This window comes from Artemia sp. Qi Xiang Cuo, chromosome 15, assembly GCF_049724085.1.
Source record: "Artemia sp. Qi Xiang Cuo chromosome 15, ASM4972408v1, whole genome shotgun sequence".
In the NCBI taxonomy this organism is placed as follows: domain Eukaryota; kingdom Metazoa; phylum Arthropoda; class Branchiopoda; order Anostraca; family Artemiidae; genus Artemia; species Artemia sp. Qi Xiang Cuo.
In genome coordinates this window covers 38,486,004-38,513,835 of record NC_142808.1, presented here as the reverse complement: position 1 = coordinate 38,513,835, position 27,832 = coordinate 38,486,004, and the positions used below count along the sequence as shown (strand labels likewise).

Below are 27,832 nucleotides of genomic sequence, written 5' to 3'. Positions count from 1 at the left end.
AGTAAGGACATTCGATATCCTAAAAGTGCTTGATTCAAACTTTTACCTCAGGAATAGGATTGTCTTGAGGGGGGAATTTTCCATGGAAGAGGTGGAGGGTATTTTTACGTGAAAAAAACTTCAACCATGCCCAGCCCCCCACGATCAGAAATTAAATTATCAAAAAAAGTTTCTTCATCCTAAAGTAAGGATAAATGTCAATACTTCCAAACAAACAAAAAATAGAGGCTGTTTCCAAAAGATGTAGGAATTAATAAACTTTAGTGATGTCAGTCAAAAGCTATGGGATTAATTAAATTAACTGATTATCGGAAAATGAAGAAACACCTTCCAAAAGTCGACAGGACTGGGATTGTCTTGAGGGGGGAATTTTCCATGGTAGAGGTGGTGGGTATTTTTACATGAAAATAAATTCAACGATGCCCAGCCCCCCACGATTAGAAATTAAACTATAAAAAAAGTTTCTTCAATAGAAAGTAAGGAACAGCATCAAAACAACAAAATGTACCGAAAATCTAAGCTGTTTCCAAAAATTTTAGGATTCATTAGCTTTCGTGTTGCCATTCAAAAGCTATGATCTTGAGGAAATTGCCTGATTATTGAAAAAAATGGAGAAAAACCCTCCAAAAGTCGACAAGAATGGGATTGTCTTGAGGTGGAAATTTTACAGGGAAAAGGGGAAGGATATTTTTACACTAAAACAACTTCAACCGTGCCCAGCTCCCCGCGATCAGAAATTAAACTATAAAAAAGTTTCTTCACCTCTTGAATACACAATACCGAAATTTCATTCAACTTTCATGTAAGAAAATTATCGAAAATACAATTCTCTAGTTCGAATGAGAAACTTAAGTCCAGTTTTGGATACTCATAATGATGAGGACTGATGATTCTAATACAATTTTTTTTTTCATAAAAACATACTATTTTTTTTAAACTTCGAAACTATTCAACTTTATTTTTTTTATTTTATTATTTTTTTTGTATGTATCGTAAAATGACAAAATATGCTTACGGTTCTAACAATTGTACTCTATGATTTCTCAGTGACACGATGCGGCTTTCCCACTGGTACTCTATGGCCGGTTATCGACACTACCTAGTTTATTGCATGCATACATTTCCAATAGTACTACCACTTGTACTTGTTTCATAGTTTAAATACTTCTCCTTGTTGGCATTCAATGCTACAATAACATTGTCTAGTTTTAGTTAAGAATTTAGAGTTTTAGTTTAGAGTTTTAGCTCAGAGATCCAGTTATAGTTTTTGATTATTTTAGTTATATTTAATAGTGTAAATTTTTAGCTTATAGTCGCATCATAGAGTTTTAGTTAGATTTCTATTTTAGTTTAGTTATAGTTATGAGTTTAGAGTTTTTAACTTAGAGTCTTAGCTTATAGTTTTTGTTGAAGTTCTAGTTTAGTTTAGTTTTATTTAAGACTTTAAAGTTTTAGCTTAGAGTCTTAGCTTAGAGTTTTTTTTAGAGTTGAAGTTTAGTTATGATATTTCTAAAGTCAATTAAGATGAAGAAATGTCGGAGTGTAAGTTTTACATCACCAGGCACGTGCGAGGGAAATTTTTTGATGGTGGGGGGCTTAAAAAGGCAAAAATGGTTGAACTACATGAGTTTATAAGACGGCTCGTGAAAATCCCAAGTTTTTTTTCTGATTTTTTGGACAATACCCATATTCCTATTGATGAGTACTGATGGTTCTAATTCAATATTTTTTTCATGAAAACAAACTATTTTTTTAAAAAATTTTTTTTTTGGACTTCGAAATTATTCAAATTTTTGTTAGATTTCTAGTTTAGTTTAGTTTTAGTTAAGAGTTTAAAGTTTTACCTTAGAGTCTTAGCCTAGAGTTTTTTTAGAGTTCTAGTTTAGTTTAGTTTTAGTTAAGAGTTTGATGTTTTACTGTTGAGTTTCAGGTAGAGTTCTAGTTTAGTTTAGTTTTAGTTAAGAGTTTGATGTTTTACCTTAGAGTCTTAGCTTAGAGTTTTAGTTAGAGTTCTAGTTTAGTTTAGTTTTATTTTATAGTCTTAGCTTAGAGTTTTTGTTAGATTTCTAGTTGAGTTTATTTTAAGCTAAGATTTTAGTGTTTTAGCTTCCAGTTTTTGGCAGTGCTCAAGCTTATTGTAGTTTTGTTCAATAGCTTAGAATTTTTAGATCAGGGTATTATACTAGAGGTTTTTATGAATTTCTAGTTTAGTTTAGTTTTAGTTAAGAGTTTATAGTTTTAGCTTAGAGTCTTAGCTTAGAGTTTTTGTTAGAGTTGAAATTTAGTTATGATATTTATAAAGTCAATTAATATGAAGAAATGTCGGAGTGTAGGTTTGACATCACCAAGCACGTGCGAGGGAATTTTTTGTTGGTGGGGGGCTTAAAAGGCAAAAATGGGTGAACTACATGAGTTTATAAGACGGTTCGTGAAAATCCCAAGGTTTTTCTGATTTTTGGACAATACCCATACTCCTATTGATGAGGACTGATGGTTCTAATTCAATATTTTTTTCATGAAAACAAACAATTTTTTTTTTAGTTAGAGTTATAGTTTAGTTTAGTTATAGTTAAGAGTTTAGAGTTTTATCTTAGAGTCTTAGCTTAGAGTTTTTGTTGAAGTTCTAGTTTAGTTTAGTTTTAGTTAAGAGTTTAAAGTTTTAGCTTAGAGTCTTAGCTTAGAGTTTTTGTTAGAGTTGAAGTTTAGTTATGATATTTCTAAAGTCAATTAAGATGAACAAATGTCGGAGTGTCGGTTCGACATCACCAAGCACGTGCGAGGGAAATTTTTGTTGGTGGTGGGCTTAAAAAGGCAAAAAATGGGTGAACTACATGAGTTTATAAGACGGTTCGTGAAAATCCCAAGGTTTTTTCGGATTTTTTGGACAATACCCATACTCCTATTGATGAGGACTGATGGTTCTAATTCAAGATTTTTTTCATGAAAACAAATATTTTTTGAACAAATTATTTTTTTTTTACTTCGAAATTATTCAAGTTTTTTTTAAAGTTCTAGGTTATTTTAGTTTTAGTTAAGAGTTTATAATTTTTAACTTAGAGTCTTAGCTTAGAGTTTTTTTTGAAGTTCGATTTTAATTTAGTTTCAGTTAATAGTTTAGTGTTTTATCTTATAGTCTTATATTTGATTTTTTGCTAGAGTTGAAGTTTAGTTTAGTAATAGTTAAGAGTTTAGAGTTTTAGCTTAGAGCTTAGAGAAATTTAATTCAGGAAATTATGAAAAAAAAAAATTAGACGGTGTTACGTGCGCGCACGTAACCCCGTATAATTTTTTTTTTTTCATAATTTCCTGAATTAAATTTCTCTAAGCTCTAAGCTAAAACTCTAAACTCTTAACTATTACTAAACTAAACTTCAAATCTAGCAAAAACTCTAGGCTAAGACTCTAAGCTAAAACTTTAAACTCTTAACTAAAACTAAACTAAACTAGAACTTCAACAAAAACTCTAAGCTAAGACTCTAAGCTAAAAATTCTAAACTCTTAACTAAAACTAAACTAAACTAGAACTCTAACAAAAAGTTGAATAATTTCGAAGTCCAAAAAAAATAATTTTTTCAAAAAATATTTGTTTTCATGAAAAAAATCTTGAATTAGAACCATCAGTCCTCATCAATAGGAGTATGGATATTGTCCCAAAAATCAGAAAAAACCTTGGGATTTTCACGAACCGTCTTATAAACTCATGTAGTTCATCCATTTTTGCCTTTTTAAGCCCCCCATCAACAAAAAATTTCCCTCGCACGTGCCTGGTGATGTCAAACCTACACTCCGACATTTCTTCATCTTAGTTAGCTTTAGAAATATCATAACTAAACTTCAACTCTAACATAAACTCAAAGCTAAGACTCGAAGCTAAATCTTTAAACTCTTAACTAAAATTAAACTAAACTAGAACTTCAACGAAAACTCTAAGCTAAGACTTTAAGCTAAAAATTCTAAACTCTTAAATAAAACTAAACTAAAACTCTAACAAAAACTCTAATCTAAGACTCTAAGCTAAAACTCTAAACTCTTAACTAAAACTAAACTAAACTAGAACTCTAACTAAAAAAAAAAGTTTGTTTTCATGAAAAAAATATTGAATTAGAACCATCAGTCCTCATCAATAGGAGTATGGGTATTGTCCAAAAAATCAGAAAAAACCTTGGGATTTTCATGAACCGTCTTATAAACTCATGTAGTTCACCCATTTTTTGCCTTTTTAAGCCCACCACCAACAAAAATTTCCCTCGCACGTGCTTGGTGATGTCGAACATACCCTCAAACATTTCTAAATCTTATTTTACTTTATAAATATCGTAATTAAACTTCCCATCTAAATTAAAATAAAAGCTAATACTACAAGCGAAAACTTTAAACTCCTACCTAAAACTAAACTAAACTAGAAATTCAACGAAAAAACTAGGATAATTCTCTAACCTTAGATTCCAAACTTTTAATTAAAACTAAACTAGAACTCTAACTAAAAAAAATAGTTTGTTTTCATGAAAAAAATATTGAATTAGAACCATCAGTCCTCGTCAATAGGAGTATGGGTATTGTCCAAAAAATCAGAAAAAACCTTGGGATTTTCACGAACCGTCTTATAAACCCATGTAGTTCACCCATTTTTTGCCTTTTTAAGCCCCCCACCAACAAAAATTTCCCTCGCACGTGCTTGGTGATGTTAAACAAACACTCCGACATTTCTTCATCTTAATTGACTTTAGAAATATCATAACTAAAGTTCAACTCTAAAAAAAACTATAATTTAAGACTATAAACTAAAAATTTAAGCTATTAACTAAAACTAAACTAAAATAGAAATTAAACAAAACCTCTAAGCAAAGAATCTAATCTAAAAATTAAAAACTGTTGAATAGAACTAAACTAAGCTTGAACTAGAACTAATACTATAAGTTAAGACAGGAATCTAAAAAACTAAAATCTTAACTAAAACTAAACTAAACTAGAACTCTAACTAGAACTCTAAGCTAAAACTCTAAACTCTTAACTAAAACAAAACTAAACTAGATCTCTAACTAAAACTCTAAGCTAAGACTCTAAGGTAAAACACTAAAGTATTAACTAAAACTAAACTAAACTAGAACTCTAACTGAAACTCAAAAGTAAAACATCAAACTCTTAACTAAAAGCTAAACTAAACTATAACTCTAACAAAAACTCTAAGCTAAGACTCTAAGGTAAAACTCTAATCTCTTAACTAAACTAAACTAGAACTCTAACAAAAAGTTGAATAATTTCGAAGTCCAAAAAAAAAATTGTTAGAAAATTAGTTTGTTTTCATGAAAAAAATATTGAATTAGAACCATCAGTCCTCATCAATAGGAGTATGGGTATTGTCCAAAAAATCTGAAAAAACCTTGGGATCTTCACGAATCGTCTTATAAACCCATCTAGTTCACCCATTTTTGCTTTTTTAAGCCCCCAACAACAAAAAATTTCCCTCACACATGCCTGGTGATGTCAAACCTACAGTCCGACATTTCTTCATCTTAATTGACCTTAGAAGTATCATAACTAAACTTTAACTCTAACAAAACTCTAAGCTAAGACTCTAAGCTAAAACTCTAAACTCTTATATAAAACTTCACTAAACTACAACTTTAAATAAAAATCTAAGCTATGACTCTAAGGTAAAAACTATAAACTCTTAACTGAAACTAAACAAAATTAAAACTGTAAGAAAAACTCTAAGCTAAGATTCTAAACTCTTAACTAAAACTAAACAATGTTATTGTAGCATTGAATGCCAACAAGGAGAAGTATTTAAACTATGAAGCAAGTACAAGTGGTAGCACTATTGGAAATGTATGCATGCAATAAACTAGGTAGTGTCGATAACCGGCCATAGAGTACCAGTGGGAAAGCCGCATCGTGTCTCTGAGAAATCAGAGTACAATTGTTAGAACCGTAAGCATATTTTGTCATTTTACGATACATACAAAAAAAATAATAAAATAAAAAAAATAAAGTTGAATAATTTCGAAGTTAAAAAAAAAATAGTATGTTTTTATGAAAAAAAAATATTGTATTAGAATCATCAGTCCTCATCATTATGAGTATCCAAAACTGGACTTAAGTTTCATATTTGAACTAGAAAATTATATTTTCGATAATTTTCTTACATGAAAGTTGAATGAAATTTCGGTATTGTGTATTCAAGAGGTGTAGAAACTTTTTATAATTTAATTTCCGATCGCAGGGAGCTGGGCACGATCGAAGTTGTTTTCATGCAAAGATATTCTTCCCCTCTTCCATGGAAAATTTCCCCCTCGAGACAATCCCATTCTTGTCGACTTTTGGAGGGTGTTTCTTCATTTTTTTCAATAATCAGGCAATTTCCTCAAGTTCATAGCTTTTGACTGGCAACACTAAAGCTAATAAATTCTAAATCTTCTGGAAACAGCTTCTATTTTCTGTTCGTTTTTTAGTTTTGATGTTGTTCCTTACTTTCATTTGAATAAACATTTTTTATAACTTAATTTTTGATCGAGGGGCGGTGGGCACGGTTGAAGTTGTTTTCACGTAAAAATACCCTCCACCTCTTCGATGGAAAATTCCACCCCCCCTCAAAACAATCCCATTCATGTCGACTTTTTGTAGGTGTTTCTTCATTATTCGATAATCAGACAATTTTCTCAAACCCATAGCTTTTGTCTGACATCACTAAAGTTAATGCATCCTACATACTTTGGAAACAACCTCTATTTTCTGTCCGTTTTTAAGTTTTGATGTTGCTCCTTACTTTCAGTTGAAGAAACTTTTTTTTATAATTTAATTTCTGATCGCGGGGGGCTGGGCACGGTTGAAGTTGTTTTCAAGTAAAAATACCCTCCACCTCTTCCATGGAAAATTCCCCCCTCAAGACAATCCCATTCCTGAGGTATAAGTTTCAATCAAGCACTTTTAGGATATTGAATGTACTTACTGAAAAACTACTGTATTAAAAAAAATTAATTAAATTCATCATACGACCTAAATTATTTCATCAGATACGCCAGCACTCATAAATGATCCTTTTGAAATTCTGCTAACAACATCGATGCTCAAGGTAAAAGTTTTAATCAGACACTTTTAGGATATCGAGTGTTCTTACTAAAAAACTACTGCATTAAAAAATAAAAAAAATTAAATTTATCATACGACCTAAATTATTTCACTAGTTTTATTTTGCGAGATATTTCTAAAGCCAATTAAGATGAAGAAATGTCTTCAAAGTCAAGGCTATAGGAAAAAAAAGTTCTGGATATTTTTTTTGTCAGTTTGTATTTTACGCACTAATATCAGTATCACTAACGATTCTATTTGAACTTTCTCCAAGTTGATCAAATTGGTGTCTAAAGGGTTCATGATAAAAAAAAAATAGCGCACACACACCTATGAGAGACTACGAACCCTAGCTCTGAAAAGCCCAAATAGCATCTCAAACTATAGGTTTCAGACAAGACACACCTACAAAAGGCTATGAAACCTAGCTCATAAAAGCCGGAAATAGCAAACTACCCACCCCAAATTGTAGGTTTCAGACAACACACACCTATGAGAGACGAAGAAACCTAGCTCTGAAAAGCCCAAATAGCATCCCAAACTATAGGTATCAGACAACACACACCTACAAAAGGCTATGAAACCTAGCTCATAAAAGCTAGAAATAGCAAACTACCCACACCAAATTGCAGCTTTTATACAACAGACACCTATGAGAGACTAAGAAACCTAGCTCTGGAAAGCACAAATAGCATCCCAAATTGTAGGTTTCAGACAACACGCACCTATGAGAGACTAAGAAACCTCGCTCTGAAAAGCCCAAATAGCATCCCAAACTATAGGTTTCAGACAACACACACCTACAAAAGGCTATGGAACCTGGCTCATAAAAGCCGGAAATAGCAAACTACCCACCCCAAATTGTAGGTTTCAGACAACACACACCTATGAGAGACTAAGAAACCTAGCTCTGAAAAGCCCAAATAGCATCCCAAACTATAGGTTTCAGACAACACACACCTACAAAATGCTATGAAACCTAGCTCATAAAAACTAGAAATAGCAAACTACCCACCCCAAATTGTAGGTTTCAGACAACACACACCTATGACAGACTAAGAAACCTAGCTCTGAAAAGCCCAAATAGCATCCCAAACTATAGGTTTCAGACAACACACACCTACAAAAGGCTATGAAACCTAGCTCATAAAAGCTAGAAATAGCAAACTACCCACCCCAAATTGTAGGTTTCAGACAACACACACCTATGAGAGACTAAGAAACCTAGCGCATAAAAGCCTGAAATAGCAAACTACCCACCCCAAATTGTAGCTTTTATACAACACAAACCTATGAGAGACTAAGAAACCTAGCTCTGAAAAGCCAGAAATAGCAAACAACCCACCCCAAATTGTAGGTTTCAGACAACACACACCTATGAGAGACTAAGAAACCTAGCTCTGAAAAGCCCAAATAGCATCCCAAACTATAGGTTTCAGACAACACACACCTAAAAAAGGCTATGAAACCTAGCTCATAAAAGCCTGAAATAGCAAACTGCCCACCCCAAATTGTAGGTTTCAGACAACACACAGCTATGAGAGACTAAGAAACCTAGCTCTGAAAAGCCCAAATAGCATCCCAAACTATAGGTTTCAGACAACACACACCTACAAAAGGCTATGAAACCTAGCTCATAACAGCTTGAACTAGCAAACGACACACCACAAACTGTATGTTTCAGACAACAGACACCTATGAGAGACTAAGAAACCTAGCTCTGAAAAGCCCAAATAGCATCCCAAACTATAGGTTTCAGACAACACACACCTACAAAAGGCTATGAAACCTAGCTCATAAAAGCTAGAAATAGCAAAGTACCCTTTACGGTGGTGAAAAATGGCGAAAAGAAAATACTTAAAAAAAACAAACAAAAAAAAGTTGGATAGAAATAGGTAGAAGCTAGAGGTGAAAATACTCACATTTCCAAATTCAGACTGCTGTTGAGTGCCGTCCGTTTCTTGCATAGATGTGGTGGTGATGTCAATGGCTTGTACAGGTGAGCCAGTGGGGCTCCCCATCATGTGGGCAACTATCCATTCTCTTTTCAGCTTTCTACCTGGCTGCGTAGGAGCTGGCACTGGTGAGTTTTGAGCAGGCAGCGTCGTTCTGGACAGGATGTGAGTGGCCCCCAATGGATCGCCTATCTTCACTTGTTGTATTGGAGCAACGCCGTTAGTCTTAGCTCTCTTTTCTGGGGGAGAGTAATTGAAGGAATCCTCTTCCTTAAAAAAGAAGGCAAAATTTAGCATGAAAAAAACAATTCCCTTTTTACAGAAGAAAAAATTAGTCTGCACAAAGAATCCCCTCTAACCACACGGAATCAGGGAACAAAGTCTCTCTCAAACCCCGTAAAGCTCTTTTAAAAGATACAAGAATTACTTATTTAACACAAAAATTTTGTTTTTAACGGATACCAAGTAAAGGAAAACCGAGTTAGAATTGATTCATTGCCCTCTTTCCTGTCTTTTTTTTTTATAAAAGCCTCTTAATCATCAGTGAAATCCATTTGCTTTCGTCAAATACAATTGAAAAATATATGTCTAATTTGGTCAAAAAACAAACTCTTTTGTCAATGAGTCTTGAATCGTACATATTCATCTTTTTTTTTTCTTAATCCCGATAAGACGCATGCCAAATGTTGTCTTGAAATCATCCCTTCTTTGGTAACATGTTAAACACAGATGGTTTTATTTAGAGCGGAAGAAGACAGTACATTTTAAACGCACGATTGGAAAAGGATATTTTGAACGAAAAAGAACTAGAACTACAGAATTATGCTCCTAACAGAGCAATGGAAAAGGGAGTTTTTTGTTTTACATAATAGAAAAAAGCTTGCTTTGCCGTTTCTATCGAATATACTCATTATATTTTAAGGTTTGTATGGTTGGAGGGGAGGGGGGCTAAGTCCCCCTGAAATTTGAATTTACTGGTAAATGCTTTTTATCTGGAAATAAATTTAAAAATTTAATAAGCTGTACTCACATTGACAATTGACGAATCCATTGTTTTCAAAGAAATTTCAATGACGAATTGTTATGCAAAGGGAAAATCATATGTAAGCAGTTCTCTGATTGGCTGCCCAAAAAACTGGTGTCAGCTCGAAAAAAACACTCTGGTTGAAAAAATTGGAGTTGAAACAATTTTGTGCGGGGAATCCCCGTTCATACTGTTATTTTTTTTGCAATGTTTAGGAACAGGCGGGGAATCCCCACTCGTTTGGAATGGTACCAACGAGACATAAGCAAATAGCACGTAGTTTTATAACGTGTTTAATCACGTGTAGAGGTCCCATAGAATAACAATGGAAGGAACATAGAATAGCATGGAAGGAACATAGGCCAAGCAAATAACATGGAGATTGCTATACAGGGTACGGAAATGGAACCTCTTACCCTACTCTTATATTCCGAACTTTTCAACTACGTTGAACAAAATGACTATCTCAAAATTTTGATTGGATATGTTTGGGGAAATGGTGGGCGTGGGAGGGGTGTTAGTTGCCCTCCAATCATTTTCTACAACTAAAAAAGGCACTAGCCCTTTCATTTCCCAATCGAATGAGCCCTTTTCGAAGTTTCTACAACAACTCCTTCGATACTAAGTACGCTGGTCTAAAAAAAAATACATTGTGCCCACATCACTCTTTACTTAGGCAGCGCTATTGCGCTGCCAATGATCGATCAGTCACATATTCTGTTCCGTGTACAGAGTCTCATACGGGTTCAAAATACAAACAACTTTTCTTCTTTTTTTTTCTAATTCCTCTTTTCTTGCTTTCAGCTTTCAATAGAAAATTATTTTGTTGTGTCTTGTAGGTCATAGAAAAAACCTTCCTCTTGATGCCACTGTTTATTTTTAAGAATTAAAAAGGGTTATTCTTTACTTTTTTGTATTTTCTTTTTTTCTTTTTTTTTCTTTTTTGTTTTGTCTCCTGTAGGATTTATGTCTCGTAGCTTTATAGTTGTTTACAATTGATATGAACGGTTGAAATTCAAACCTTTTCACAGTGGAAATTTTAGAGGAGAGGGGGAGGGGGTTAATATCTAGGGGGGACTCGTATATGGTTTCCAAATTTTTCAATGAAAATACCAAAAAAAGAAATTTGTCAATGAAAATATCCGTAAAAAGATGTTCTTCAAAATCTAAGGGTCAGAGCCACAACAACCCCGCCTCAATTGAAACCAGTGCTTTTTTCTTGGGAAGGGTTATATTCTTTGAGGTCTGGATATTCTGTTGAGACCAATTCAATTTATTTATATTTTTCTTAGTCATTTTATACCCTCAAAAACATACAAACACACTTTGTCTCATATGAGCATTCCTACAGCCAAACATTTCCTATGGATTAAATTCCATGTATCCCTAGATGGATCCATATAAAAGATTAATTAATAGCATCAAGAAAACAAAATTCAAATTTATATCAGCAAAATGAAAAATTTCCAGGGATAATTAAATGAATATGCTTTTTAATGAACCATTTTGCGTCAAATAAACAAATTTAGAGTATATGCCTCACTTAGTATTTTACGCATATCCTCCAGCTATTCAAAATACTTTGCCGGGTTAACTTTTGGATATGCCAAAATGGGCATCTGAAATTTGGCCAAAACCTGTGAATTCAGAAACAAAAAAAAAAGTTTGTCAATAACTTGAAAGTCACGTTTTTAATATTTGAAGACAAAATATGAATAGAATGTCTATGCTGGCTGTGTAATCCGAGAGTAAATTTTTATTTAATAAAATTTTCTTTCGTCGTAAATATAAAAACTACTTTCGTTACTTCCACGTTTTGGGGAGGAGATTGGTTCAAACAGGGTAGCCTCCTTCCCGTAGGGGCAGTATGGATCAATCATATTTGGAAACCTTAGAGCAAGGGTATTAAACCCACCTTTCCAGACAGCAAGTTTTCCTCTCTCCAGGAATCATTGTTTTTTTTAGAACAAGAGTTTAATTAAGTTTCGAGCATACAATCAGATCTAGATAACGCTAAATTATGATAGGAAAAAAAGAGTGCATTAAGATTGGGATAGCCTGGGTTGACATAGCTGTTTGTTTTTTTTTGTTTTTTTTTTTTACACATAACAAACGTTTCTAGTATAAAGGATGACGGAAAAAAAGTGAGTTTTTAATACTAAATGTCAGTTGCATCTGCTCACTGAAGAACTTTCGCAAAATTTTCAGAATTCTGGTTCCTCATGAAAAAGACCAAAGCGTGCACAGTAAGTAGCTTCCAGATTACCTGATTTTGTAACCGTGTCGACTTTGGGAAAAAGTGACCATGCTGAAGTGAAAGAATCAACTAAAGATGCTTTCAGAAGGGATTGTTTAGACAGACAGATTGATTTAGGATTGCTTAGACTTGTGATAGACAGATTGTGCTGTGAGTTTGAAAGCCACATCACAAATGCTCTTTCACTGTTAGTGCCATTTTCTGCATTAGATCTCTGCTGCACGTTCTCAATACGAGCTGACTAGCTAGTGTGGCAGTGCATTACAAAGAAGTTTGCATTGACACAACCCTGCTTGCTTTGATAACGGATGTTTTGAGAAGATATATCGACTGTTCAGGCAATGGTCAAAAGATCTCTTCGAACTTCACAATTTTGAGAAAGCGATCTTGATAGCATATTCTGAAGCTTTGAAAATCATATAAATCTTCATTACTCTGCCTATCACAACGGCTTATAATGAGATTCTTTTCTGAATTAAGCCTGATTAAAGCCTTTTTAAATCAACAATGGGTGAAGAAAGGCTCAGTGATATGATGTTGGTGTTTAGTGAAAAAAAAAATTGTGTGAAATCATTGGATTTCAAGGCTATGGTTGGTATTTTTGGAAAAATGAGACCTCGTTGGTCCCCAGTTATGCAATAAAACTGAATTACTTTCCAACTTAAGTTCTCTGTATTTACCAAACACTTTTAAATTGCTTCTTACTATTATTAGTTGATTTTGGGAGAGGCCTGTGCTAACCACTGTGAAGGAACGCTGCTCTTAAAAAACTGTGAATCGGCCACTTTGGGGGGCCCAGAGGTTGCTTAGCCCCCCCCCCCCCCTTAGTTCAGAATGAAATGACGCCACTGTATACAACTCTGCGATATTTTTTTTTATAGCGCCTCTAATAGTAAAATGCGAGAATTCATATTTCTCGTGTCATTGGTGCGTCCTTATTTCCCTTTTTTCCTGGGAATAGCCGTATCGAAACAGAATTTTAGAGGGAACCTGAAAATCTCTTTCTAAGAGAGACATCCTTTTTTAAAAGCCGAGTTATCAGACGATAGGTAGACATGTTACACATTGCCAAACTTAGTAGTCCGGGCGCCAAGTGAAGCTATCTTGCTTATTTCCAAAAGTACATGTTGTGTCAGGAACAAATTTTCTGAGTGCATAGGTTTATAGAATCAATATCAGTGATTCTGATTTGCCCGGGTCCAGCTTTCCAGAGGGGCGGCATCATAGAAAAAACATGCTTAGAAATATACAGTTTTTTCGAAGTTTTCGAATGATAAGAATCGAAACCTGGCCAATAACCTTGGGGCTAGACAGCAATCGTGCAGCAAGAAAAGTCTCGTAATTACAGAAGAAAACCAAAAAAAATATAAATTTAGACTTTTCGGATATTTTCCAAAGTAAAGCTTTTGTTAAATACTTCTGACAGATATTAATGTTAGGCCTATATTGATTCCACATTGAATTATAATCCTAAAGATAAGTCTATCTCTTATTTAGCTATTTCAGTTGTACATGAATGGGAAAATTTTTAGGCTGGAATTAGAGAAACTTAGTTTCAGTTTAGTTTTCAGCTCATTCGGGGTGTGGGGTCTAGGCTAGTCAGGAGCGTTGTATTTTTTCCATCTTTGAAAAGACAGAGGAGTATAGCCTAGGCTAGTTTAATATGAGGATAGGCTAATTCAAACTGAATTGCTGCTAATTCAACCGAGACTACAATATTCATTTCTATTGAGCAACATTCTGCTGTCTTTTTGAAGATAGAAAAACACCATGTTCCTTACTGATTTAGGCCCCAACTCCAAGGCCTGTCCCTGAATCTCTTCTTTGGTGAAGCTGCAGATTAGCTACCCCTGATAAAAATATCTTATTATTACTAAAACTTAATTGATAGAAACTAGAGTTAAAAAATAAATATAAAATTTTTTTTTTTTTACTAAAGCTTGATTTATAGAACCTAGATAATGAACAGAATCCTGTCAATGACATTTTTTTCTGGGAGGAATCGTTACAAGTAATGGTTGTAATATTCGGATCCAGTATTAAATTCTGAATCACATGGGTATTTTTGTTTCTTAGTGATCTTGTTATGTCATTATATTCTGAATTAATCAATAAATTGGTGAAGTTTTTTTCAAAAAGTATGGCCTGGGGTATGGCAGTCCTGTGCTGGTCCTGCATGGAAGTTATCCAGTTACTGATTCAGTAGGGAAAAGAATGTCATTAATTAGGTGTTTTTTTTAAAATAAAACATAGACAATTAAAAAACATGAGCAAGCATTAGCAAATCTGACAAACTAGAGCAATTTTAGGTATTGCTTTTATTGCTTTATAGAGTACTATGTATGGTATTATATTGACAGGCATCTGATTACAGACAGTACAACTTCATTTTTTTATAACTCTAAAGGACGAATGACAGTATTTCTGCCTTTTGTGCAACTTCTTTACTGACTGGCTGAAAGGCCCTTAGGATAATAAAAACTCCAATTTTACTATCTTTTGAAAGTAAAACTTCTACCTTTCTTCTAGCCTGGTTGCTGGGATTGCTTTCCAATTCAGAGGAAGGGTAGCATTAACAATGCCATATATCAATACAAATTGCTATACTGTAAGTTTTCTAAGAGAAGCATAATCACATCCAAGGAGATACCATATAAACATACAATGACAAGAATGTCACATTTTCGATTTTCAAAGCTTCCATCTATCATTTGCAAAAATTTCCCATTAGAATCTAGTAACGTTTTCTTTAATTTCTTTTAAAGTTTAAATGATTAGCCAAAAATGGGTCCTTTTGGTCAATTTTGACAACTTTTAGTTTCTCAAAAGGCATGGCGGTCCTGTTCTGGTCCTGCATTGGAAGAAAACAACCCATTATTAGCAAAGTCAAAATGAAAAGTTGACTAACCAGAGCAATTTTTGGTACTGCTATTGCTTTACAGAGTTCTGTGTCTGTGTATGGCCTATTATTGACAAGCATCTGATTACAGGCAGTACAACTACATTTGTACAGCTCTAAAGGGTCAGTGGCAGTATTTCTGCCTTTTCTGCAACTATTTTGCTGAGTGGCTAAAAGGCCCCAAGGATAATAAAACTCTAACTTTACTATCTACTGAAAGTAAAGCTTCTAGCTTTGTTCTAGCCTGTTTGCTGGGATTGCTTCCCTATTCAGAGAAATGGTAGCTTTAACATGTTGTTATTCTAATACACCATTTCAAAGAGTTGGCCTCTCTTAGCATAGTTGAAGAGCCAGAATTGTATCTGTACATAGGAGAAAAGCTGATACCAGTACATCTCATCATGAAAAACATGGAGTCAGTATTAGTACATTCTAAAGGATTGATCTACTGCATTAGTGGTTGTGATACAGTAAGCTTTTTCTATTTGAAAGGGAACAAGACTTTAGTTGTATGACAGAGCGCATGGTAAATATTTATTATATTGTTCAATACAGCATCTCAAATCTGCCAAAACAGTGGTCTGTCATTGTACAAGGCAATATTCTTAAACTATTTGTGCATAATTCACTGGATTTTGGCTGAGTCTTTAGCAAGTCTGAAGGAGGGGTGGTTTCTGTAATCACCACTTTGCTACAATAGAAGGCAAACTTAAGATTTTTAGCTACTTTATGCTGGAAAATTTTGAAATCAGTCACTAAAAAGTGTATTTCCTTACATTTGCCTCCTACAATAACCTATTTTAGCCCAAAAATAATCTTAAAAAGTAACACTATGCCGTGAAGTAGCTACGTTTTCTAGTTTAGCCTCAGTCATTACCCTGAGAGGGTACAAAGGTCATAGGTATAAAGGTAAACTTCACCAATATTTTTTGTTTATTATTAATTACACATATAAAAGTTTGAGCTCCTAGTAAGCTCAGATATCCAGGACCCTGGTAGATTTGTGATCAGCATCTTTAGTGAGTCATGAAATATTATCATCATCTCTCCTATTGTTATGCTTTGTTGGGTGGAATTTTTTTTTATGTTAAAGTCAGTGCTTAGATGAGTCTATTTGCATCCAGTTATTTCCATTCTGGCATGCTTTGGCACTTTGATCGTCATATTGGCTTAGAAAAAAATTAATAAAACATTAGCTTCGCTAATTTTTCATCAGTTAAAGCATGAAGTTAAGAATTTACTCTTGTTACATCACCAAAAGTTAAACTTTTGAAATTTGAATGTCGTGCCAGTGCTGGTGGTCGCGGGTCCTAACAGATTCGTGATCAGCAGGGTCAAAATGACCAGAATCCGTTCGCCCACAAATTATACCTTTTACATCACGGGGGGTCAAGATTTTTGCACTTGGCGCCTGGACTATAGGGTTAAGACTATTTTAGGCTTTTCAAAAGACGTTTTGGGGATATACAAGCTCTAGTTATAGAAATGATTAATCTTAAACGCATAAATTTACCAATGATTGCATCAGATGAGGGTGAATTTGACGTATTGTTGGAGTTTGGATTAAAAAAAAAATAGTCTAAAACAGTTTTTGCATCCTAGGAACCTTCGATTTTTAAGCAAACCAAAAAACTATGAAAATGTCGTATTCTGGGCCCGAAGGATAATAGTCAACCTTTAGGAGAAAAGTAAGCATATTACAATATTTTGGGCAAATAATTAGGACGTAGCCTTGCATGACAAAATGACTAATTTGTCCTCTTTCTACGAATGTCTTTCTAAAACTACAATCGCGAGGGCCTCTCCAATCGAACTGATGAGTTTCCAATATTGGAACAAGACTCTTTCGAATGAAAAATGCGAGTTCTAGTATGATTGTTATAAATTGGAAGCGATTAAGGTGTGACAGCATTCCCTCCATGGCTTTTTAAATTCGAAATGTCGAAGATTTCAAGTTTTCGAGGTTCGAGTTATCAAGAGTCGACTGTATAAAATGAGTTTTCCAAATGAACGTAAAAAAAAGCGACATCAACATTCAAAACGAGCAAAAATTACTGTGTATCTTTGCACCTCCCCCACCCTTTACGCAAAAGTTTACTCTAGCACAAAAGCAATATGAAGAAAAGCTGTTTCATAATACCTCGAAAATGATAAGCCTTATTGATACCCAATTTCTTTACTCAATTAAATTTTCAATTTAGATGGTTTGGAAGCCGATTGGTAATGGTCGCATCTTTAACATCCCTCACTCAGGAAAAGAAAAGGAAAATAGTATTTAAAAAAAAGAGCAAACTGCACCATTCCCCAGAAGCTCTCTAAAAACGCCAGTTTCTACTTCTTGTCGCGTCAACAAACAAGCATCCTCCAAGACGGAAAGACTTTAAAGTTTATGTTAAAAAAAGCTTACAGAATATTTATAACCTACAAAATATTTTCGAGCAACCAATAAATTATATAATTTCATAGTTTGGCGTACAACTCTTCAATAATTTCAACGTCAATCATCAATCATCTCTTTCAGGGATATTCCTACTCCTTTTTAAAACTACACTCGAATATTTAGGATCTCTAAAATTTATTCTTATTTTTTTCTTATTTGAAAAGACCAAAAACACTAGCTTTTTCCTAAATCACTACATCCATAGCTCCATGATTTATACGGGAAGCACTTATTACGATTGTATTTTTACTGAAGGTCAGAATCTCCTGAGAGAACAATAATGTTATCTACTTACTGGAGTGATTCAATTATCAAAATGATAGATAGACCCGGCAGAAATATTATATTTTATATATATATATATATATATATATATATATATATATATATATATATATATATATATATATATATATATATATATATATATATATATATATATATATATATATATATATATATATATATATATATATATATTATATATATATTTTTTTATTTTTTTATATATATAAAATAAATATATATATTTATTTATTTATTTTATATATATATATATATATATATATATATATATATATATATATATATATATATATATATATATATATAGATATGATATTACTTATTAAATTACATTATGTTATTTGTATTTTGCATAAATGCTATACATGTTATTATGCTATTAGTATTATAGATAGAAGGTATTGAAAAAGATAAGCATCTAATTTCAATTGTGAAATTCAAATGAGACCCAAAGAAAAGCCATTAGATCAATACAGCGGGGATTTTCCCAAACGCTTTAATTTAAAGTTTTACGGATACAAACTTCAGTGATTGAAACAGGTGAAAATCTTTCAAAACTTTTACTACAAAGTAACCTTTACATTCAAAACTAAAATATCTTTCTCTTTTCCCTCGTATTTTTTACAGTTCAGCAGCTAGAGCTTTAGTAGCTTTAAGGGATGGAATATTAAAAATTTAATTACGCAGGGAGGAAGTTTCACATCTCAAAAAGTTTATGAAATTTGGCGGAGTGAGATGTCCATCAGAAACATCTTACTACCCATCCCTCCTCTATATAGACAGGTTTAAAAATTATTAAATAAAACAAAAAGAAACTAAATGACATCACTAAGAAACCTGTTATCTAAAAAAATAAGATAAGCAGTAATAGAAAAGCGATCAGAGTGGCGAACTGATAAACTTGCATAGCCGTACTGCTTTCTGTCACTCATCACGGCACACAATACAAAACCTTCTGCAAATAAAGTTCCCATTAAACGATCACAAAGTAAATACGTTCTGGACTCAATTTCCCGATATCAGAACTGCTCCATAAGAATGAGACGATTAGATCTTCTAGAGTAATCAACGTTGATCTCTTTGAAGACGTGTAGGATCAATCAGCAATCTCATTCGTTTGTTCAAGAATAGGGAGATAGGCAGTTCTGAAATCCTAGGGGCTATTGCTTAAAATAACTTAATTATCAGGAAGAACGTCGTGGGTTTAAAATTTTTAAATTTAGATTTTTTTTTTAAAAACGTGTTTAAAAATTTTCGAATATAAACCTTTGGCCGAAGTATTAGTGCTTATGATAGAACAGGGTGACGAAAATAAAATGCTCCCGGTATGGAAGCTGAAGTACAAATACTTAGAGAAAATTAAATTACTAATATATTATAATATCCATTTAAAACAGTAAACACGGAATATTCACAGGATGTGCTGAATTGCCCACCAAAAACTTCGATGCACCAGCTAGCACTTCTCAATATGTTTCCAAGAAATGCTACCAGTTTATCGGGTGCAATTTCATCAATCCTTTGAACTCTCAAAACTCTCCGTATTGCTCAAGGAACAATCCCAAGAAACGCTAAGAGGCGCTTCTATCTGATTAAAAAATTATTCATCGGTGTGATGTTTCAGATAGGCTGATTTGTATATCGGAGCTCACGATGGATACTTTCAGCACCTTTTGTGAACTATTGAATGTTTATTTTCTTGTTCAAAATATCCTGTATTTACTAATTTTAAATTATAATATAGTTGCAATTTACTTTTCTCGAAGCATATGTATTTCTGGATAAACACCGGACGTAATAGATCTTTGCCATCCTGCATATTGTTTTCAACTTACTTCATCGGACTAGTCATTTAAGAAAGTGTTGTTATAGAGTTGATACCCCTAGTGACATATTACAGCCCTCGATGCTACAGAAAGAAAGAAAATACCTCTGTTTTGATAAATAATTTCTGAGACCATACTGGCTAATCATGACAACACGAAAAAAAAAACTTAAAGATATTAAAAGGGTAAAAAAAAGTGCAGATTACAATGCATATATTTCGGTCAAGACCTCCGCTTGACCGTTCTCAGTGCAGAATAATAAAAAAAAAAGTTACCTTTTCACCGTTACTTCCAGAGGGTCACCTTATTTTAGTTTTTGCGTTTGTTCTAAGGTTTCGTTTTTTATATTACCTTTGGATTTTTATCAGTATTTGTTTTAATATTCTGCACTGAGGACGGCCATGCGGAAATCTTGACCAAAATATTTTCATTGTAATCTGCGTTTTTTTCACCGGCTGTTTTTATCCTCGTTTTCTCTTCTTTAAGGTTTTTATCGTTTTGTCTGTTTTGGTAGATCCGTATTGGGGTCTTGTGACTCGTTCCTGTAGAAAGGAAGTGGGATTGCCTTTCGCTAAGGATTTGTGCTTCTGTACTATTATCAGACCTATTTTATCTTAACCACTCTGTATACTGTATTTTACATGCTCATTTTTTCGTATTTTAACGCACTGCTCATTTTAAGAAAGATTTCTTATAAGGTTATTACTCAGAATGTAATTTTCACCGTCGTTGGGAAGCACACATTACCTCTGTGCGTGTAATATCGTTTCGGTAGTGACCTTCGAACTTCTTATTAGAGAGGGGGTCTAAAGCATATTTAATATACACGGCTTTTCCTCAGAAATCAGTGTACTGTTTTCTTGATGGAAACATTAATTTCAACTTTCATTTGAAGTTGGGCTGAAAACAAAAGTGGAAAGAAAGATGGGCGAAGAAGTTTATTCGTTAGATTTTTTTCAACTGTTTTTCAGATATAAAAGTCTGGATTAAAATTTTGAGTTCTGAAATATCTCTTATTTTTGGCGAACACATAAATATTTACGAAGTTTTTTTGTTGTCTTTATCTGTTCTTTTTTTTATAGTCAAACTAATCCTTCGTGAAATCAATCACTTTTCAGCAACAGAAACTTTACAGCTATAACAGTTAAACAGATAATGCCACATCACTTGCAATAAGTGTTCCATTTTTCACCAGATCAAATGGATCATGAGTAATTATATCTCAAATCACTGATACAAGCGTAAAAGCAAGAAGCTTGTAAAGAAGATTAAAATTATGAAATCGTGCCACAGAGCCAAAGAGTTTGACCGAGGATAAAACGCGCTTTACTTTACTAAAATTCTATTCTTCTCGCTTTACATCTAGGATTAAACAAATCAAAACTTAATCGAGGTTTGTTGTGGACACTCACCCAAGAAACCGTATCTCAACCAATGAACCTACCAAACCACTGAAACAAAAACCCAATAGCCCCCTCTCACACCACTACTAGGAGCAGGTATAAAGTTATCCAATTTTCCTTCTTCTACTATTACTCAATGAATAACAGTATATTTATTTTATAGGAAAACGCTATCAACTATTTTCTTTTTTAGGGACAATAATTACGTTGATTTATAATATATAATACTGATGTAATACTCATATAATAACAAGGATATAAAATATAATACAACCATAATATTAACATACTGATTATATAAGACGTCATACGCGGGATCGACTGATATCTTACTCTCTATTTCAATTTTAGTACGCTAAAAATCACGAACTTGTGAATTTAGTGTAGATAGGATTTCATCAGTATCCATAAACTTTATAACTATTAAATAAATAAAAAACAGTTTTTTTTTTAACTGAAAGTAAGGAGTTTTTTAACTGAAACTGAAAGTAAGGAGCAACATTAAAACTTAAAACGAAGAAAAATTATTCCGTATATGAAAGGGGCTGTCCCCTTCTCAACGCCTCGCTCTTTACGCTAAAGTTTTTTATTGTTTTAAAAAATAGAGTTGTGAGAAAGTCTACCTTTAGCGTAAAGAACGAGGCGATGAGGAGTGGACAGCCCCTTTCATATACGGAATAATTTCTGTTGGTTTTAAGTTTTAATGTTGCTCCTTACTTTCAGTTAAAAAAACTTGTTCTTTTAATTTAATTTTTGAACGTTTTTGAATTAATGGAGGTTTTAAGATAAGATAAGATAAGATAAGTTTTATTCTTCATTAAAAACACATACAATATTAGATGTTATAAATCCCTCAAAGGCTCATTGGCCTGTACAAAGAGGGAAGACATATGAATTACATACTCAAGGATAAAAAACAAAAGAAAATTTAAAATGATCACTTACTCACATATGAAGGAGAAGAAAAGAAAATATAAATAAAATAGAAACTATAGAAAAAATTAGAATAAATAAACTAAATTAATGAATTATATTAAATAGACTAAAAAAAAAAAAAAAAAAAAAAAAAAAAAAAAAAAAAAAAAAAATATTACTATAAGCGAATTCCTGTCGTTTGGCATTTTGGCTCATCGTACATGAATAACTAAAGAAAAATTGCAGATTAATTTTGCATTTATTTGGTTAAATGGCTTTCTCGAAAGTTGTTTAATTTTATTTACGAACATTTTTCTTAGTAATAAATATACGTAACTTACGAATTAACTTACGCAACGAACTTCTATATTCATACATTTGTAATACAAATATTAGGGGGTTCGCCCCCCTAGTCAATACCTCGCTCATTACGCTAAAAATCGAATTTCTTCCAATTCTTTAAAAACGACCCCTTAATCACAAAGGCCGTTAATTAGAATAAATAGCTCTTATGAAATTACTAAAAAATCTTTGGCTGAAAGAGCGAAGTTTTGAATGGGGGGCGAACCCAATCATATACTTAATAATTTCTGTTCGTTTTAAGTTTTGATGTTGCTCCTTACATTCAGTTGAAAAACTTTCTATTTTTTTATTTAATTTCTGATCGTTTTTTTTTAAAATAATGTTGAAAATGTCTGTATGCTTCCCAATAACCAATACTAGACCTATATGTAAATATTAGGTAATGTTCATAACTTTCAGCCCTACCCCCAGGGACTTTGGGGGATTAAGTCATCCTAAAATACATATTTATTATATTTTCGACCATGCTGAACAAAATGGCTGTCTCAAAATTTTGATCGGGTGACTTTGGGAAAAAAATGAGCGTGGGAGGGGGCCTAGTTGCCCTCCATTTTTTGGTCACTTAAAAAGGGCACTAGAACTTTTAATTTCCGTTCGAATGACCTCCCATGATATTTTAGGACCATTGGGTGGATACGATCACCCCTGGGACAAAAAAAAACAAACAAACAAACAAAAAACAAATAAACAGGCATCCCTGATCTTTTTTCTGGCAAAAAATACCAAATTCCACATTTTTGCAGATAGGAGCTTGAAACTTCTACAGTAGGTTTTCCTGATACGCTGAATCTGACAGTGTGATTTTCATTTAGGTTCTATAGCTTTAAGGGGGTCTTTCCCCTTTTATTCGAAAATCAGCCAAATTTTCTCAGGCGCGTAACTTTTTATGGGTAGGACTAAACTTAATTAAACTATATTTGAAATCAGTATTAAAATCTTATATTTTCGATGTATGATAAGATAGGATATTTAGATAGGATATTTATTTCAAAAAATTACTATCACAAGCCCCGAAGGGCTGAATTCACATTTCGGGGTCATATAATAAAAAAAGACATAGAAATAGCACAACAACTAAAAAACTGGCTAAACAATGCCAAAAACAACAATATCAGAAAGGCAAAGCCATTCATTAGTCTAAAAAACAAAAAGTGTCAAATGTAAGAAAGTTAAAAAGGCACAAATTAAAACAAAACCCCACAAAAAATTTATATAAAAATAATGTTAAAAATGTTTAAAAGAGAATATATAAAAAGGGGAGGGAATGGAAGAACCAAACGGACACAAGCATTGGTATCACCAGTACAAAAAAAACAAAAAAAAAACTAGTGGTTTATTTGATCAGTAATGAAGGGGACAAAGGTTTTTTTATATTTGGAGGTTAAACAACGGATGGGGGACAAGATAGGGATGGGTTCAGATACAATACGTGGCAGGCGGTGTCTGGATGGGGAGTGTCTTTTGGGGAAAATCTTTTCCGTGCGAGGGTTTATTATTGCATTTTTTGCAAAACGGAGGCACAGCGTTCCTCTCCTGTGCTCAAGAGTTTCCAGCTTAGCCTTTTTTAGAAGGAGTGAATATGGTACCAAAGCTTGTTTAAAAATTATTCTTAGGGCTCTTTTTTTAATAGATTCAATTTTTTCTGATTCATCATGGGAGATGCCAGGATGCCAAACTGAACAAACATATTCAAGATGCGGGCGCACAAAGGAAGTATAGATCCTTAAAGAACAGGATGAGGGGATGTTAAATTTATTCAAGAGCTTAAAGAGAGACATGGATGCATTAGCATTGCGGACAATATCTTTCATGTGGATATCCCACTTTAAATTAGAGGAAATTGTAACCCCGAGTAATTTAAGGGAAGACACAGAAATATCTGGGGGGATAGGGTCAAGGAAGGCGGCAATAGATTTCAAGAAATTTATCGTCATTATATTTGATTTAGTGGAATTTACTTTCATATTTAGGTTCTTAGCTTCATCCGAAATGTGGGATAGAATTTCAAGGGGGTCACTTTTAATATTCCTGTGACAAACTTCGAGGATCGTCAAGTCATCCACGTATTTTCACCTTTGGGGGAAGTCCTTACCAATATCGTTAATCATGACTAGAAATAAAAGTGGTCCCAGTAAGGTTCCTTGAGGAATTCCACAATATATAGGGAGGAGGTTAGAGAAAATATTTTTGTATTTAACAATTTGGAATCAATTTGAAAGAAACGATATAACAATATTTACTAACAGATGATCAAGTTTAAAGTTAACCAGTAGTGAACGAATTAGGGTGGTGTGGTCAACCAGGTCGAAAGCTTTTTGGAAATCAACTAAGACAAGGTTCAGCCAGACATTTGGTTTATCAAGGTTACTTACTGTGGTATGCCTTAAGTGCAAAAGGTAATGGGTGTTGGAAGTTTTCTATAAGTTACCAAACTGCCGGGTGTCAATACGCGGACAAATTTTATTCTTAAGCCAGTCACAGAGGAAACCTTCATAAAGTTTGGAAAAAACAGAAGTGAGCGTAATGGGGCGAATGTTGGTGAAAGTCAGACTGGCGTATCTTTTAGGGACAGGTGTTATAAAACCTTGTTTCCAGCAACATGGGAATTTACCAAATTTTGTGATGTGGTTGAAAATATTTGATAAAGGCTCAGCAATTTTGTCCGAAAAGGCTTTAATTAAGCCAACTGGAATGTCCAAGGGACAAATACTTGATTTTCTTGGCTTAAGAATTTTAATTATAACATCAGAGGGAGAAATAAAGGGGAAGGAAGTATTGGGAGGAATAGTTGGACTTGAGCCAGTGAAAGGGGGAGACTTTGCACGATGGAAGCAAGGTACAAGTTCAGATCGTTGGCAGTCTTACTAGGGGGTTCAGGGCGATAAAAATCAACTTCGGAAAGTCTTTTTCCACATATTTCTTTAATTTTTCTGTACCATTAATTGGTCTTGTTTGAATATAGATCTTTGAATTTATAATTATAATAATGAGAAGCTGCTTTTCTTAATTGTGTCTTTATGAACTTCCTTAGACTATTATCCTCAGTGATACAACCTGATTTGAAAAAATTGATTTTTTTTCTTATAAGTTTTTTAAAAGACTCAGTAACATAAGGCTTATCTGTAGAACGTTTTAAATTTTTTCTCAGGGAAGTGGAATTCATAATTACTCCTCAATAGATTTTGAAGGGACAAAGCCATGTAGTCTACGTCATTTGTTTTATACACAGGGAACCAATTTCAATAGTAATCCAGGAGCCAAAATCGAAAAGTCCTGAGTCGGTGAGAGTTCTATAAATGGTTTTAGTTATAGAAACCAACTTTTAAACTTTAGCCAGTGGAGATAGAAAAAGGCTAAAGTGGTAGCTACCCCTAGAGGGGGCAGAATGGAGACGGGTTTTCAAAACTTCGAAAGATTAGCGCAAATTAAATCAAGAGTAGCATTGCCTTTTGTAGTAGGGACATTAACGACCTGTTTTAAATTAAAAGCATTACATGTAGAATCAAGTCTTATATCATTTGTGTCACCCATCAGGCAAATCCCAGCAGTTTGGTATTTTGGTTGTACAAAGTCAGCACTTGCATATAATTTTTCGGTATAATTTATTTTTTCAGTGGATCTCTGATTAGGGGAGTAATAAAAAGAATACAAGACAATTAAATTAAAAGGACGCGGCAAGACTTTAGGTCGAACACACACCCACATAACTTCATCAAAGGGATTAAGACACGGAATTGGGATTTCACTTGGGTATAAATCATTAAGGATAAAGAACAGAATTCCGCCACCTTTCTTACCCAGAGGGTGGTTTTCTGGTCTGAGTTTAATAAATTGAGAAAAATTTTTAATCTTTAACATGTGCAAATTTTGAGCTTGAACTTCAGTAATAGCGATTACATCTAATCTATATATTTTAGAAAGGGTGTCTAATTCATTGAGTTTTTCAAAGTTAAGGCTTTCAGCGTTGCTAAACAAAAGTTTGGGGAATCGAAAGCAACTTGAGAAGGTACCGCTTTTATACTATTCTTTTTTACATTAACGTTCCAGTCGGGGGCTCGCGCGTAAGCTTGGCCGGAGGCTGATGTTCGTGATAAAGCCAAAGGGACGGGGCGATCAAATATGTCCTTATTATGAGTAAGTATATTCGTTTTAGCAGGTCCTAGTATAGACTACGAAGTGGACAAACAGTAAGGTGGTAGAAAACCTTAAGGAGGGTATTACAATAAGATCGGTCTGTCTGGTTCCCGTTATACCCGAGTCATACTAGTGGAGGAGCCAGGGGGGATAAAGTTCAAGGGAAGGGAGAAAGGTTTCCTGGTGATCTGTGAATAAGTCAAGTTGGGAGTGTTCTTTAAATGGGGGGGGGGGTCGGGGGGCAAAATGATGCTGAGGGAGGGAAGTACGGTGGGGGGTCTCTGAGAGGGGAGGGGTTGGGTTTGTTTCGGCAAATAACGGGTGGAGTCCAGAACCGGCCGGTAACTTCTTGGACGCATGGAGAAGAAAGGAGTCGAAAGGAAGTGGATTTTTGGGAGGAATATGAGTGAGGGGGGGTTTGGGGATGGTCCGAATTGAGTGAAGTGATTTTGAAGTGATGTATCCATTGGTATCAAAATCCCGTTTTTTAGAGTTTCGGTTACTATTGAGCCGGGTCACTCCTTACTTACAGTTCGTTACCACGAACTGTTTAATATCCACCCATTCCTCCTTTTCAAACTGCAGAGAATTTCTCCCGCAATCGTTTTAACTCCTTACAAAAACAAAAAGTGAATTGAATCATCCTCATCATCCCCGCATATTAAGCAAAAATATAGAACTTATTAGAAAACAAAATAAAGCCAGTTTATAAATTCTCGTAGAAACTGTTATATAAAAGAATCCATGGATTTTTGCTTTCACTCTTTTGTTAAGCTTTAAAAAAAAGAAAACTCTAGGAGATAAGAAAAGAATCAGCAATATTTCAGGCGATACCCTCCTGTTTTCCAATTGACTGAATTTTAGAGAGAACGGTTTAACGATCCAAGTTACTCCATCTAAAAGCTAATATTTTTTCTACTCTCCAACAATAAAACTTGACCTCTTATTGGAAACACTCATTCCAAGTTTTCAGTGGGTAAATGCTTCGAGATCTACGTGGAAATGGAAAAAAATCTCATAAAAGTAAGAAAAAGAATAAAAGACTGAAAAAAATATTACCCGAGTCCAGAAGGTACAATGTTAATTAGTCCACAACATGTCCAAAAACAAAACAAAAAAACTTTGGAGGATTCACTTGAGGGAGAAAATGAATTCAAGCTTCGTATATCTGTTATTGCCTCCAAGAACATTTAAGCAAATTATTTACCAGAATGAATCGTAGTCTTCGACACAATTAGTCAA

The 27,832-nt window shown here is 33.7% G+C and overlaps 1 protein-coding gene and 1 pseudogene across 1 annotated transcript in view; both read right to left on the bottom strand.

Annotated features, from left to right (window-relative positions):
* Positions 1 to 26,441, bottom strand: part of LOC148943662 (uncharacterized) — a 58,497-nt pseudogene extending 32,056 nt beyond the window's left edge.
* The window catches only part of olf186-M (Ki-ras-induced actin-interacting protein-IP3R-interacting domain olf186-M), a 203,586-nt gene that overhangs the window by 133,173 nt on the left and 42,581 nt on the right, over positions 1 to 27,832 (bottom strand). The window lies entirely within an intron of this gene.